Consider the following 16,458-nt stretch of genomic DNA (forward strand, 5'->3'; position numbering starts at 1 on the left):
AGTTTTTTTCCTACTCAGAAGTGAGCAGCAGCATAGTGAGGGGTATATATGTTACATATTGGGATGGCTGGGCTTGGAAAGTTAATCCTTTTTGACATCAGTGACCTATATGAACTGTATGTGGAGACAGTAAAAAGCAAAGAATGCACACACAGTGAATCAAAAAGCAAAAACACAACCACTCAAATTGGTGCCAAAGATTTGAGGTGTTTTTTTTAATGTCTATGTTGCAGGGTGGGAAAATCAAAGGGTACTGCAGCTGTGGAGGGAAGGAGCAGTCTTATTCCTCCACATGTGTGTTTCCAATCTGGATCAGTCCACCATATTTACTACTGAGCAAACAAAAACCACATATGGTGCTGCAATCTAGTTTGACTAGCAAGAGGGCTAGTCAACAACTCTGGCATCAAGATGAGAATGGCTGGGCAGCTGCTGAGGCCCACATTCCAGGAGGGGCCCACTGATATAACCCTCTGGAGTTGAAGCGCCTCTTCCCCATTGCAAGCAGCTTGTTTTTTTGACGCTGGCCCAGAGAATGGTAATGGTGAGAAGCAGATGCCCTTGCCTACTCACTTGCTGCCTGCCGGAAGAAAGTGATAGGAGGAGGAGGAGGAGGAGGAGGAGGAGGAGCTGATGACAGCAGCAGTGAGAGAGAAGGTAAATCCATCATAGAAGGTGCCTTGTTCAACAGCTCTCCAAAATCTGGAGCCTGCACTGCTGTAAGGACTCCTGCCTCCTCAACAGCAATGCTTGAGCAAATCTTTGCAAATTCTGATCTGAAATCAATTTCTTTGCATCCTCTGGATTAATTTATGGATTAGAAAGTAACTAACCATCAGATCTTGTGCTTTGCATGTTGCAACACACTGTTTGATTCAAAAGACACATCAGAATACCATTTAGAAATGCATATTTTGAAATAAAATATATTGAAAAATACTGAGAAGATACACTTAAGAATACGGGCTAAATAGCGATCTACTGGATGGAAAGGTTCAGCACCATGGACACCTCCTTTAAAGGTCTGACAGAGGCCCACATTGCAGCACTACAGAAAGATCATTTGCTTTCCTGCTTTTCTCCAACATCTCCTCTAATTAGTTCTGTGGTATAGCAGAACAATACGAATGCACAAGAGGATATTGGGCTTTTTGCACTTTCAGAATTAAATGCTGTATTTTTCCAGCTCTAAAAAGATTCATAGGTAGTGCTGGTTAGACCCAGAAGAAACTGGAAGGTCTGGACATCATATAAAGAACCTGTGAACAAGTATGAGTTGTTGTGCATGTGATAAACACCTCATGTAAAGAAACCCATAGACTTACTGGTTTGGATCCAGTATAGGGCCATGTGGCTAAAACCTGCAGTTACATCTTCAGCCACTGGGGGAAGTCTTCTCCCCTGTGCACCTAGTCAGATCCTTAGATCATCTATAGAGGTCCTTCTCCATGAGCCACCCCTGAAGGAAGTAAAGAGGGTGGCTATGAGGGGAAGGGCCTTCTCAGCTGTGGAGCCCTGTCCATTTGCCCAGGGCAATATACCTGACCCCAATGCTACCTGTGTTTTGGTGCCAGGTTAAAACTTTCTTATTTTTCCTTCATTTTAATTGTTGATTATCTGGTTTTATATTAGCTTTCAATTGCTTGATACATGTGGAATAGTTATCATGTACTAAACTCTATTGCTCTGTTTGCTGTTCATTATATATGCTGTTGAATTTTATTGTTATTGGGAAGTTTTATGGTAGATGTGTTTGTTTTTAAGTCTGTTTTAAAATTGTCATTATTTGGTAAATTTTAAAAATATTCTGCATACTGTTTTGAGAGTGTTGAGCTAATCGAACGGTATAGAGATTCCTTACATATATAATAGATAAATAGAAGGATGCATCATGGCAGGGACTCTGCCTAGAGGTGCCAGCAGCTATGCTTTGCTCAGAAGAGGCAGGTACCCATATCCAGTCCCTGCAGCTTTGCTCTCAGGTGTTGCCATATCAAGCCAAGGATTATTCCAACTTGTGCTAAGCTGAGTCCATTCACATGGAGGAAACAAATGGAAGCCATGGCAGTCTAACAGCTTTTCTCAAATTAGGATTTCTGGCTTTCTGCATTTACTAAGTTTGCACACAGTCTCCCAAATTGAATCAGTCTATCACTATTTAGATGGTTGTTTCTATTAATCATTTGAAAACTTTCCTTCTTTCTTCTTTCCTTTGTAATCTTTTCACAATCTGTTGCAATGCTTCACTCAGCTGGCTTGTAAACTATTCAAAAAGTGTCAGTAATGTTCACAGTCACAGACAGAGCCTGATAAAATTATCTGTTCTCTTCCTGGTAGTCATTGCCAGATAGTTCTTACTGTCTAGTTGGACATCTTAATTTTCCCACAGCCACCCGTATTATTTCATTTCAGAAACCACGGGAAGCACAAGGCAATATCTGAGTAATTTACCCTCCCTGAAGCCAGAGTTCTTTCCAAATGCCTGGAAGACTTACTTGTAGAAGTATTAACAAAGAACTGCAGACAGCAAAACAGGAACAAAAGAATGCCCTGACAGAGCAAATTAAAACCGATGGGAAATTAGAGAGAGATCATATTGAGGCCTAGTATGAAAACTGGAAGATTGAAGCTGCAATTCTATACATACTTACCTGGGGGGTACATCCTACTGAAGGCAGAAGGACATACTTCTGAGTAAATATGCAGAAAGGATTTCAATTTAAGAAACAGTAAACAGTATGATCCTATTCATGCTTCTTCAGAGGTAAGTATCATTGAGTAATATTGGACTTATTCCCAAGTTAAGTGGACATAGGAATTCAGCTTAAAACTGCTAAAGAGTCTTGTGGCACTCTATTTACTATGAGGTTACTACTAGAAGGACTAATCCTGGGAAAAGTGTAGTATGGAGCACAGGAGCAAGAGTTTCTAACAGGACAGGAATGCCCAACTAGCCAAATGACACCCTTTGAGCATCCTCTCCCACAGAAGTTGATGGAGTCAGACTACAACAATTCACTTCCTCTTCTTGTCAGAAACTGTCTGCAGAGACTGAGCTATTGGCAGTTCCCAGAAGTAAGCCTGGAGTCAGGAACCAGGAGCTGATAATCAGCAGAGCCAAGTTTCAGAGTTACAGAACAAAATCAGAGTTAAGAAAGTCCTGTTGCTCAAGCAAGTTTTCACAGACAGATGAGACTACACCAGAGCTTGAGAGACAGAAACTGTCAAAAATGGGTTTCAAGCCGTAGTAATTCTGACAACTCACCCTGAAAGGTAACTGTATCAAAAAACAGAAGGTTCCTGGTTCTGGAGATGCAATCTCTAGTTTAGGTCTGGACTTAGCAGTGCTTGCTGTAACTTAGCCATGACTAAATAGTCTCATAGATTTCAATGTGTTTACTCTAGGCATGACTAAGTCTGAATCTAATCCACCATGTATATTGTACCTTTCAGGTATGCAGCAGATAAACTTTTTAAAACAAAAACAAAGCCTACCTCCAGTCTTTTAAAAAACTCTGGGCACTGCCTGATTTGAAAATGAAGAGGCTTCTGTGTCATTGTACTGCAACAAGGAATGCTAGTCTTCTTTATGAGACTGCTGTTTCCAGTGCTCCTTGAAAGAAACCATGTCATCCTCCTAGCTTAACAAGGACAGTTTTAGGGCTTCTCTGCATGAAGTATTTACGGTGCAGCATTCTTCACTCACCACGCTCTACATGCCATTGTCTGTCTCCAGGGCTTTACAATTTTTTAGTTCCTGGAGAGTCTTGTATTATCTGGAAATGACACTATGAGAAGCATCTGCATTTCCACTATACCACAGCTCTGCCTTGTGGTTTTGTCACGGAACATACCAAACGAGGAGAACACCTGTAAAGCTGCTGATCTCAGTCTTGCAAAGAATCAGAAGCAGGAGGTTCAGTAAAGCGAGTAGTTAAAAGCATCTGCAGGGAAGCCTTTAATGTTACACTCTGGGTATAGCTCAAGCATCAGGTCACCCCCATGGGTTCGCATGGTTCCCAGGGGATGGGCCAAAGCACCTACAACCCTCATCACCATCCTGTTTGGTAACAAGAAATGACACTCAACTGATTTGCACTGATGGGCTGCCAGTATGTTCAGGGCGAATTATTATAATGTGACACTGAGCCCAAAGCAAACTGTCAAGTGTGAATGATCCTTCATGAGGGGGGATTATGTATCATCTCAAGCCCATCTGCGTCTTCCTTCCACACACACCAAGAAGGATTTGCTTTGTTTAGAAGTTGCACTTCATTTCTGAAGCTGAAGTTGGGTAAAACTTAACTCCAAAGGAAGCAGGGGGTTGTTGACTGTTAAAACAAACTGTCCTTACAAAATCCAAGGAAATGTTGCTTTTAAAAAAGGACAAAAACAAGCAATGCTTTAAAATGTGCAGCAAGAGGATAGAACATTTAACTACAGCAAACAAGTCCATGAATATTCATTTAGAAAAAAGACCTACAATACCCAGCATGCCCCTGCCTAGTAGGGGCATTCTGGGAGTTGTAGGTATTTTATCAGTTTAAACATACTTAGGATTGTCCTTTAAGGCAAATTTGACCATCTTTCTCCATAGACATTTGCCAGGAGGGAAGGATCCAGTGACACACTTCACAGTATTTAGAGTTTGGTGCCCACACATGTGGCTGAATGTCCCAGGGGCAGCCCAAGACATTTTTCTGCCTGTGGCAAAAAATGAGATGCCCCCACCTTCCCCTATTCCTTATGCCTGCAACCTTCCTCACTTCCTGCAAAGTGATATTCTGGGCACAGCATTATTCTACCCAGTCACTCAGCTGGCCAGAGCACAACCTCTTTAACACGTCTTGTCATCAAAATACAATTTGAACTGCTTCGTGTTCCCATCTGTACATCTGTTTTTGCCTTCCTTTTGGATGTCACTCTTACAACTGCAAAAGAAACCCTAGAAGAGGTAACAGAAGGTCATTTGCATGCTAATTTAATATATTCTGCTCATGGCTAGATTGATTTAAGGAAATGAGCAGAAGAGTTATAAAAGTGGAAGAGGGTTGAATCGGTTGATGCAAGCAGTGATTCATTTGCTCTGCCTGAGATGTTTTTGGACTTCCTTGCACTTGCTACAAATGCCCATGCAAAACAACAAAGGGCATTTTGATTGTCACTCCTGCATCCCCATCCAAAAAGGAACCTTTTATTATACAGGGAGATAAATTTGTCAAATGCAGCTACAGAAGAGTTTTCTTCCCTCCTGCTAGCAGAAGACTTGATGTTCCAGCCACCAACCATGAGAGCAAAGCAATGCAAACTGCAAGGCATTGTGTTCCCTATTATGTGACAAGGAAGCTGGAGCAGGGGTCAGACTTTTGTCTCCAAGAGAATCCAGTGAGACATCTGGATTGCTCCTGTTTGAAAGCCGAGAGTGTTGTTGTGTTCCAAATCCCCATGAAGTGGGTGCTTCACCTTTTTCTGATTCAGATGTTACTCTTCAGTAACATGGCTTCTCCTCTTAAAACCTCATTTTCTGCAGTTTTCCAACAATGGAAAGGGATCCATTCAGATAATTCCCAATGAGTGTTCCAAAGGATGGTCACCAGAAATAACATAAGAACATCATTATTTTGGGATGTTTGGGTAGCTTTGAAGTACCTAATGAAAAATAGAAAACAGGTTTTGGAAAGCATTTTTCTACATATAGTCTGTGTGGCTATAGGCTGCACAGTGATTTTTTTGGAGAGAACTGTGTTTTTGCCACCACTCATACATTTTCAATGAACTGCTTTAAATTTGAATAGGGGGATTCTTAGGTCATCCATCATAAAAAATGCCTGCAGAATGCATATATATTTCATTAATCCCCTTGCACTTTTCATCATGAGGGGGAAATGTGACTAGCAAAAGGTTAACAAAATAGGACACAGTCCTAGTTACGTAACAGGCCAAAATAATAAAAAGCACTACATAGAATGCTTTTATTTCCAAATTACAGCACAGTTTGAATGGATTATAGCTCAGAATGGGATAATATAGTCTGGAGCCGGTCTATTTTTCCTCACCATATAAAAAGGTTTCAGGAGAGGTTGAAAATATTGTTGAGTTTAAAATTGTTGTTCATTTTCTATGGAAACATGCTCTGTCTGATCCATTTCATAATCTTTGGAATGCTTGAAAATATATTAAAATCAGAGCTGTTGCCTGTTTTGTGCATAGCAGAAGAAGTAAAACTTGACTATCTCTGTTCTTAGAGATATCTTAGTAAACAAAGTCCCCTTCTGAATTGGGAGGAGGAAGCAGTTTCTCTAAAAGAACAGACTTAAGATAAATGGTTTTGATCTTCCAGACTAAGGTTGCTTCCAGGCTAGTACTTGCACGTGATGGTCCACTCTTCATAATCTCTTGGGGTTTTTTGGTGTCTGGATCTCACTAGTTCCATCTGTACAATGGGTATGATATAGATGAGTGGGCAGAAGGATAGGCTTGGTTTGTTGTCAGCTGATGTCACAACAACCATTTAGTCTGCACTGAGAAGGCATTTTTATTACTCCTGTTCCTAGCAGGACAAACAAGTGTGTGTGTGTGTGTTGGGAGAGAGTGTGTATTGCTGTCACAAGTGACATCCACTCTGCCACAAAATTATAATATATCAGAGCAGGGAACCTGCTTCCTGGGGGTCAGATCCAGCCCTCCAGTGTTGCCAGTGTTGTCCCATTCACTGCTAGTAAATGGCCCTCACGAGCTTCTTTAAAATTGAATTTGGCTGTTGGGCCAGTGCATATGCCCTTTTCTGATCCTGGGTTATATTGTTAAAATGGATGATATCTTCACATTTTATATTCCAGTCAAAGGAAGGGTTTATCCTGCAGATGTGTTTATTCATATTTTCCCCCCTCGGGTCATACAAGATCATTCAAATTAGCATTGCATTGATCTCAGATAATTCTGGGAATCATCCCAACTTTTAACCAGCTGACAAAGTTTACTGGGTACATTTAATATCCTAGAATGTGGGCATATGAAGTCCAAGTTCCGTTCATCAAAGATTTATGCGTCTGACAAAGGAAGTGTGTTGGCAGGATGTGGTTAGACACATGTATCCTTGAGATACATGCCTATGTTCCCTGGGTTCAAAGCTGGGAAACATGTAGTTCCCTTCTCTTGCATGTCATATTCATATCTGAATATGGTAGGCAGTGCAGTTCCCATGGATGCTAATATACCCCTAGACACCTTTCTTGGCACCCACCTAGGTGCCCTATTTTCCCACTTAAAAACCACCACTGCCACATTTGTGTAAAAGCAGTTGAGATCACTGTGAAACAAGTGTTAGGTTGCTACAGAAAACTCAAGTTCACAGCAGTCTTTCAGGGAGTCAGAACACACATTCAACTGCTGCCTTTTCAGAAAGGTTATTTGTCCTTTGCTACACCTCCCATGGCAGCCATTTTGTGGTAGTGCATGGGAGTTTTTCACACTGCCAAATCTGCCCATAGCCCAAAAAGGTTGCCTACCCCTGTTTTAAAGGTATCATGGACACTTGTGAAAAGAAGTCCTGTTAAATCAGCCAGTCTCACAGTGATGCTGCCAGGCTACTGAATTCCCTACCAGGGGATGCTAGGTTTGTTCCCTTTTTTCCTAGCAGTTCCTTCTGCCTGGAAGCAAAGTTCTTTTTGTTTCAGTGGGTTTTTGGCGTGTAAGCGGTTCTGTTATTTCATTCTGTAATTGTCTTGGTTTTTAATTATGTGTTAAGGCATTTGTTTTATTATTGTTTTAATCAACTTCTGTTTGCACTTATAAGCCTCCGGAAAGAGCACCATTTTCTTTTGGCAGAGCAGCTGTTGCACTTTGGTAATAAATCCTGGGCTGGAGTGATTGTGAGCAGGTTCTTCTCCTCTGGTAGAGTGACTGTCAGGTGACAAGGAAACACCATATTGGTCTTGCTCTCATGGCTCCTGGATACAAAGTTTGTCAGCGTGGTGCAAGGAAAAACCACCAGGAAGTGCTTCGGCACTGCCATCAGTATAATGTATGAATTTATCTCAGTTCTTTGCAGATTGGGGATCTTTCTGCAAACCAGTGAAACAAGACTAAGGTTAGTCAGTGAGGAGCCTTTACTGCTTGAAGTGCCTGGTCCAGAATTCCTAATTTAGGATCAATGTACACAATACATAGAATGAAGCTGTACTACACAAGAGAACAGAATGCTGGCCTCTACCACTTCTGAGTGTAAGTGTGAGAGCTGCAGTGTCTGGATTATTGTCGCTTATTAACATTTCCATATCACTTTATTTGCTAAAAAGCCAGCAAGGCATTTAAAAAAATAAAACCTTAACACCATAAAAACACAATCAGAGGAAGTAAAATGATAAAACCACATAATCTGAAAGACTGGATGTGTCTTTGCATGTGTGTCTGAATGCTTCCCTATCTAAACAAAGCATTCAGTACTTCCTGCATGTAGTAAACCAGCACTTTGGGGCTATGGCTTAGTACAACCATTTGCCTACTAAACTAGAGTACTTCATGGAAGAAGGGGTTTTTGTTTTAACATTGTTATGTATATTGTTATTGTTATTTCTATACTGCACAATAGATGAAGCTTTCTGGGTGGTTTTAAATGTACATAAAATACAAATATTAAAAAGATGATATTCCACCTTCAGTATGAGGTGGAACGAATTGGAATTTTACTACTTCTCAGTCTACTGCTTCCTTTTACGTAATATGTAGAAAAGCTCTTCATTAAAAGGTATCAGAAAGCAAATTCAGTTTGGCAGATTGTTTATGAAGTGTGCATGACCAGGTGGTTTGTTTTCAACGCTCAGCTTCTGCATAAAAGTCACAGCAGGAATAATAATCAGGCCATAAACGAAAATAAATCCCTGTGTCTCTAAAGAATGTTCATAGCCAGTTTCCCTTTTGCTCTTAACTATATGCAGTCAGAAGAATCCAGACAATTATTTTGTCAGCAGGCCCCAGGATGCCCTCGTGCAATATTTCTGTCTTGCTTGCCTACCAAAACTTGGTGCCTCAGGGGAAGAAACAGTTGTACACCAAAGAAGACAGAGTCAAGCAGCTCATGGCAGCCTAGCCTATACAAGGAAATAGGAAGCGCAGTAGAAAGCAGGCATGAGAGAAGAAAACCAGGACACTACAAAAATGAACTATATACCAGTGCCCAGAGTATGAGAAACAAAAAACATGAACTTGTGCTTTTAGTACACAAGGGCAGCTATGATCTTATAGGAATAAACTTTGTGGGATGACTCACACAACTCGAATGCTACAATTGATGGATACAACCTGTTCAAGAAAAGCAGAAGGGACAAATGGGAGGTGGAGTTGTGCTATATGTAAGAGACACATGTATCTGCAAAGAAATACAAGAAGCGGATCTTAGTAGCCCCATTAAGAGCATCTGGCTTAATTTAAAGGGAGCAAATATTGTTTTTGGTTTTTTTTAGTTATTGACTTCTATTACTGACAACCCAGTCAAAAAGAGGGTGAGGGTGTAACCTTCAAAATACAACTTGCCAGTGTTTCCAAGAAGCATAACGTAGTCATCACGGGGGAACTTTCTTCCAAACATGGCCCTGCCAAGAGATTCCTAACATGTGTTGCTGGCAACTTCCTCCAGCAGAAGGTAGAGGAAGGAATGAGAGGAACAACTATCCTCAATACTAACAGGGATGACTTTAGTGGACAAAGTAGCAGCCACAGGAACTCTGTAGGAAAGTGACTGTGTGTTACTTGAATTCTCAAGTATAAAGGAGACAAAAGTCAACTGTAGCCAGTCCAGACGTGTATCCTGGACTTCAACTTTAACAAATTTGGAACAATGATAAGCAAAGTGCCATGACAATTCACTCTTAAAGAGTGAGGAGTCCAAGAGAAGTTGGAAATCTTGAAAAAATAAATTCTTCAAGCACAACTACAAACAATTCCATGAAAAAGGTGTAATAGACAACAGAGGAAGCCCATTTGTTTCCACAAAAGCTTAAGTGACAACCTGAAATTAAAAAAGAATGTGTACAGGAGGTTGAAGAAGGGCCAGACCACAAAGGAAGGATATAAACAGCAAGGAATTGCAGGGATGGTGTCAGAAGGCTAAAGCTGGAAATGAATTGAAACTAGCGAGAGATGCTAAAAACAACAAGACATCCTTCTTCAAATACATCCAAAGCAAAAGACATATGAAAAAGAAAGGTGTCCAACCACTCAAACTGGATGACAAAGGGAGAACGCGTGACAAAAGGTGGAGGTGCCCAATTTCTACTTTGCTTCAGCTTCTTCCACAAGAAAATCTATAACTGCCATACCAAAGAGTACACAGTTGTACAGAAGCTGAAAGTGCAGGATGGCAGCTCAAGATCAACAAACAAATGATTAAGGAATATTTAGATGGAATAAGCAAGTTCAAATCCCCAGGGCCCAATGAACTCCGTTCCAGAGTCATAAAAGAGCTAGTGGAAGAACTCTCAGAACTACTGTCTATTATTTTCAATAAATCATAGAAAACAGGAGAAGTTCCAGATGACTTGAGAAGGGCTAACATTGTCCCCATCTTAAAGAAAGGGAAAAAAGATGAATCTGGGAACTACAAACCAGTTAGTCTGACATCAATCCCTGGAAAAATTCTGGAGCAAATTATTTAAAAATCAGTCTGCAAGCACCTTGAAGAAAATGCAGTGATTAATAAAAGCCAACATAGATTTATCAAAATAAATCCTGTCAGACTAATTTAATCTCATTTTTTGACTGAGTAACCTTCCAAACAGACAGAGGGAACACTGTGGACATAATCTACCTTGACTTTAGCAAAGCTTTTGACATGGCATCCCATGACATTCCAATAAGCAAATTAGCAAAAAGTGGGCTGGATATAAAAGCTATTAGGTGGATCCAAAATTGACTGCTGAATCACAAAGAGTGCTCATCAAGGGCACCTTCTCAAACTGGAGGGAGGTAACTAGTGGAGTGCCAAAGGATTTAGTTCTAGGCCAGGGCTCTTCAACATCTTTATTAATGATTTAGGTGAGAAAGTACAAGGAAAGATAATCAGATTTGCAGATGATACAAAACTGATATTGTCTGCAAATTTGGTGCATACCCTAGAAGACAGAATGAAGATCCAGGATGATCTTGATAAACTTGACCACTGGACTGAAAGCAATAGAATGAAATTCAGTAGGGACAAGTGCCAAGTCCTCTACCTGGGAAAAAGAAATCAAAGGCATTGATACAAGATGGAGAATACATGACTTAACAGAACTGAAAAAGACCTCAGAGTTATCATGGACAACAAGCTAAATATGAGCCAACGATGCGATGCAGCTGCATAAAAGCCAAATGCTAGTTTTGGATGCATTAACAGAAATATCACTTCCAAATCATGAGATGTAATTGTTCTCCTGTACTCTACACTAGCCAGACCAAAACTAGTATACTATGTTCAGCTGTAAAATTTAAGATGCAGAAAATTTGGAAAGGGCTCAGAGGAGGACAACAAAAATTATGCAGGCTTTGCAAACAATGTTTTATGTGGAAATAAAGAAATAAGTTCAGCCTTGAGAAAAGAAGATTGAGCAGGGATATGATATCACTCTATAAGTACCTGAAAGGCTGTCACAAACAGGAAGGACAAGATCTCTTCTCTCTTATACCAGAATGTAGGACACGGAATAAACAACTCAAGTTGTGACAAAGCAGATTCAAGCTAGATATCGGGAAAAGTTTCCTCACTGTCAAAACAATACTACAGTGGAACCAGTTGCCTAGAGAAGTTGCGGGCTCTCCCACACTACAGACATTCAAAAAGAAACTGAACATACATCTGAGTAGAATAGAGTAAATTGGTGTCCTGAAAGAACAGAGGGTTGGACCCAATGGCCTTCTTGGCCCCTTCCAATCTGCTGCTATGATTCTTCCATCTGATGCTATCATGGAGATAGCTCACATGTCCTCCTTGTGAGCAGTGGTTTGCATTCCATGACCAGGCTGAAAAAAAGAAAAATCATCTCACCATGATATAAACAACAGTACCTGAGAGATTCGCAGCCAGAGTTTTCTATTACTGCAACGTGCCTCTGTTTGCAACTGCATTTAGTGACCTGTCTAGACTAAAACAGCATTCATTCTCAATAGAGAAAGCTTTAAAAGAGTTGCTTTCAAATGAAGTCATCCTGCTTAGGAAGATAACCAGGATCAATTCCAGGCAACACTGGAGAAGTGTGAGGGAAAGGAAGCACAGGGAAAAGGAAGAATAAATCAGATGTGCTTCTTGTTTGCCCAGCTTACTATTGTCTGTGAAATAAGCCTTGGTGAGTCGGCTAAACTCCATCGCATAGTAATAGATCACTTCTCTACATTTGATAAATCACTTCCACACAGGACTGGCTCACCCTTGAAGCAGGGTGAAGCCCTTGACTCAGGTGGCACTCGCTTGTACACCCCTTGGTGTGGATCAGCCTCTACTACTGGTTTGGTAACAGCTAGGCCCAGCCCAGGCCTTGCTCAGAAGAAGCCCTCTTCAGAAGGGGACACTTTGCAGACAGAAGTTCAGAAAATATCCCCACCACCCTTCTGCTACAGCTAGTGCTTCAGTAGGAAAATGGCCAGCACAGCTGCCTGAAGTGGCTGACCTGAGTCCTCACTTGGTGGAGCCCTCAGAGCGAGGAGTTGGGTGGGGGCAGTCCACAGAGCCCTGCCAGCAGATTTTCAGTTCCAGCAAACACTGATGCACAAAAGCATCCAGTGCCACTCCTCAGAGTGCCTGCCAAGGCCCTGATGCTCCACTCTGAGGGGCTCCTTCTTCAGAGGGAGGCATTGTGGCTGCACTGGCCCTGGAGACCGCCTTTGCTGCTGTAGCTCAGGTGGGCTCTGTGACCACATCAGTCACGAGGGCTTGCTCTGAGGGAAGGCCCCAAAAGAGTAGGGCACAGAAGGAGGAGGAAGAAATGCCAAAGGCAGCAGAGGTGGCACATTCGCCTCCTGAGGCAGCAGGGTATTTTGCACCGCCAGTGATTTTTCAGCTCAATGGTACAGCACATGCCTAGCATGCAGATAAGACCCCAGGTATAACCACGGACATTTCCTGTTCAAAGGATCAGTAACAGGGAAGACTTATCCTCATTATAACTCCCATAGGGAAGTCTGGGATAAGGTAGCTTCCAATGTTCCTATTGCTCCTTGCCACCCTCTTGTTTGTTCATGTTCGGCATTGTTCGTTTGTGTTTTTTTAACCAAAAGATAATTCTGCCCAAATCTCCACTTTTCTTCTAGTGTGCCATCTACAGTCTGCCATTCTGGATATAAGTGTGGAAAAACAGATACAAAAAGGGGAAGAAGGGTGGCAGTGGTACTGAGCTAGATCTAAATTTTTAATTGGATCAACTCTTTGGGCAGAAGTGGATCTTCCTGCTACCCCTTTCCAGGATAGTCTTACCAGCTTCCTCAAAACATTTCACAAAAAGCTGGGGGACTCTCCCAAATGGGGTGAGCTGAGATGGGGGTATCTCCAAAAATCAGGCAGAGGGACCTTTCATGGACAAAACCCTTCCTCTTGTGGAAGGTGGATGCTGGATCCAACCCTATGTCTTGAATTCTGAACCTGGTCTGATACAGTTTAGGACAGGCCCTGTACAACATGCATGAATCACAAGACCAAAAGCAAGCAGAGATATGCCAAATGGCCATTCAAAAGATGAACCAGCAAGTTCTTTCAGGTGCATGAGAACTTGTGAATTTCCTTAGACAGGTCTAGGGAGATAACTTATGTCTTTTCTGTCATCTTTTCCTTCTGCCCAATACAATTTCACACGCTGAAATATCTTGTTAACCATTGTTTTGGAATCATTGCTTGGATACCACAAGGGTCTGGCTTTAAAGGGGCCCGTTAATTTGACATAAACCTTAAAAATACCAGATGCGCGCCAGTGTTGAGACAGGCTTTTGAGATGAAAACCACAGCATTAGTAGACAGCAGCATTAAATCGAGGCTGAAAGCACAAACTCTTTGGCATGTTGTCCTCCCTAGCCGCTTTTTATTACACGCTGGCTAAAAACCAAATATCATAAAAAGCAAACGTTGATGCTTTATATGTTCAACAAAAACATTTGCAATCACCATGACCAGTCAGACAAAGAAATTCAGTAACAGCTGGAAGGATCCGAGGATACGACAAAGGCAATGAACAATAGTTTGGGGCAAAGTGCTTGCTTGTTGCTATAACCAATTTGTCATATAGGGCATGTTTCTGTGCATAGTGTATGCAAGCAAGCTCTGTGACGGGCTGAGCCAAACAACTGCTGACCTGGCTTCAAAGTCATTTTTTGAATCTCCAAACCTTGAGCAAAAATGAGTTCTGCAAAAGAAATGGGCCGGTAATCTGTTCATTGTAACATGTACTCTCGTTTCAGAATTATTGTTCCCCTGAAATATAATGCAGCCGCTGAGGCCAGGCTCGATGTGCGAATTTCAGCATGACAATACATTTTGAACACACAAGTGCCCAATCAGAACCCAACAAACTATAAATTCTAGACAGTAATTTCTGGAGGAGTCACACACATTCCATCACCCTATCTAGCCATTTATCCTGTGTCACCCATTCCATAAAATAGCTCTTATTCCTCCTCCAAATTACTTTAAAACTTCTCAATCCAATTCTAATCTCCTTTAGGAGAAGTTTTATTTTGCAGTTTTTTGCTTCTGTTTGTAAATCCTGTATTTCACATTCATATCAACTATATAGGACAGTGAAAATGCTTCTGTATTTTGACACTGTATTTCCTGTTAGCACTCAATATGATTAATTACTAGTGACTCTTTGAGCAGATCTTTTGAACCAATTTTCTTCTTTCTTTTCACATCAAACCTGCTAAATACATGGTTACTTTTTAAAAAGTGGCATTTGTACTAAGTGTTTTACGGTTGCAATATGTCCTGCTTTACATTGGACAGTCCCTGGTTTGTTGGGCTGTCAAAGGACAACCCTCGCTTGGGCTGTCCAACCCAGACCTGGCTGAAAGAGAAAGACACATTGAAAGAGGGTGCACCGAAGGTGTCCACTCACAGGAAGCCTCCCTACAGTGGATTGACCAGTCACATCCCCTGCTGGTCACAGTCCTCCACACTGTGGTGAGAGGTCTTGTAATCTCATTCTAACTGTGCATCTGTGCACATAAATGACCTCAGGAAACTGTTAAGTGTCCCTGTGTCCTCTTCCTTGGTGATTCATTTCCGCTTATGAGGTGTTGCATAGGTGATCACCATAAGAGCAGTCCAGATGTGGGTTCATTGCTCCCTCTGCCGTTTGTGAGAACCAGGCCTCACCTCAAGCACACCCTTTGCCAGGTCATTCTCAGAGCCCCATTCACAGCTGCCTCTCCACCCGCGAGTGAATGTGTGTGGGGAGAGGATAGGGGCTGCACCTTCTATCCAACTCCAAATAATGTGGGCTCTCCTAACCTCTGCCAGCTCACTGAAGGACATGAAGGGGAAGCGTAGCGGCTTTCAGTCGAACACACAGAGACCAGATTTCATGCCCATTTACCATGGCCAAATGTCCCTGCAGCACTTCTCATGGTTGCCGCCACCACCATGTTTAATATTCAGGGAGTGCTGGGGGCACACTTAGGTTCTTATTATCAGTGCATGAAAAAATAGTAGTGGGGCCGGCAGCACAGGTGGGCAAGGTGGGGCATCTGCCGAGGACCCGCACTCTGGCAGGGCCCCCTTGACGAGAGCCCCCTGGATTTTCCCTTCCTTGACACCACTGCAACCTCCTTGCTCACCTGCCTCTCACTCCACCCCAGACAAGAGTCATGGTGTCGAGAAGGAGGTGCTGCAGATGCCACAGTGGACTTGCCCTCTGGCTTTCCATCTGTCAAGCCCATGAGTAAAGCAATAGTAAAGATGAAGAGCAGTAGCAGCTGGAGGCAATGGTGAAGAGAAGGTGGACTTACTGAGGGAGGGGGCCCATTTTGCCCCTTGTCTTGTCCAAGGGTATTCAGAAATCGTAGCACTGATTTTATTTATTTATTTATTTATTTATTAAAACATTTCTATGCCGCCCCATTCGCCGAAGCCTCGGGGCGGCTCACAACATAAAGTTAAAATACAAGCACTTGTCACTCCCCCAAAATGGAATCATGCACTTGAATTGTTCCTGTGCAAAGAACAGCAAGCAGCTTAAAACAATAAGAAAACAGCAGCAATGCTGCAAGAAGCAAAAGCAAGAGGGTATGATTTCAGTAATCGTTGCTTCTGCAATGACTTGCAGTTCTACCTCAGCAGGCAATAACTTGCAAGGGAAAATATGAAACACTGGAATGTAGTTGTAATTCAGAGACTGACCTCAAAGCAATATGTTTCAGATAAGGATGCAACTGACAGAGCATTTTTGGATTACTGTGCAAAGATTAGAAAAGTTAAATTCACGTGCTGATAGGTTTTTACCT

Source organism: Varanus komodoensis, unplaced genomic scaffold (genome assembly GCF_004798865.1).
Source record: "Varanus komodoensis strain SLA01 unplaced genomic scaffold, ASM479886v1 scaffold14_1, whole genome shotgun sequence".
NCBI classification, from domain to species: Eukaryota; Metazoa; Chordata; class Lepidosauria; order Squamata; family Varanidae; genus Varanus; species Varanus komodoensis.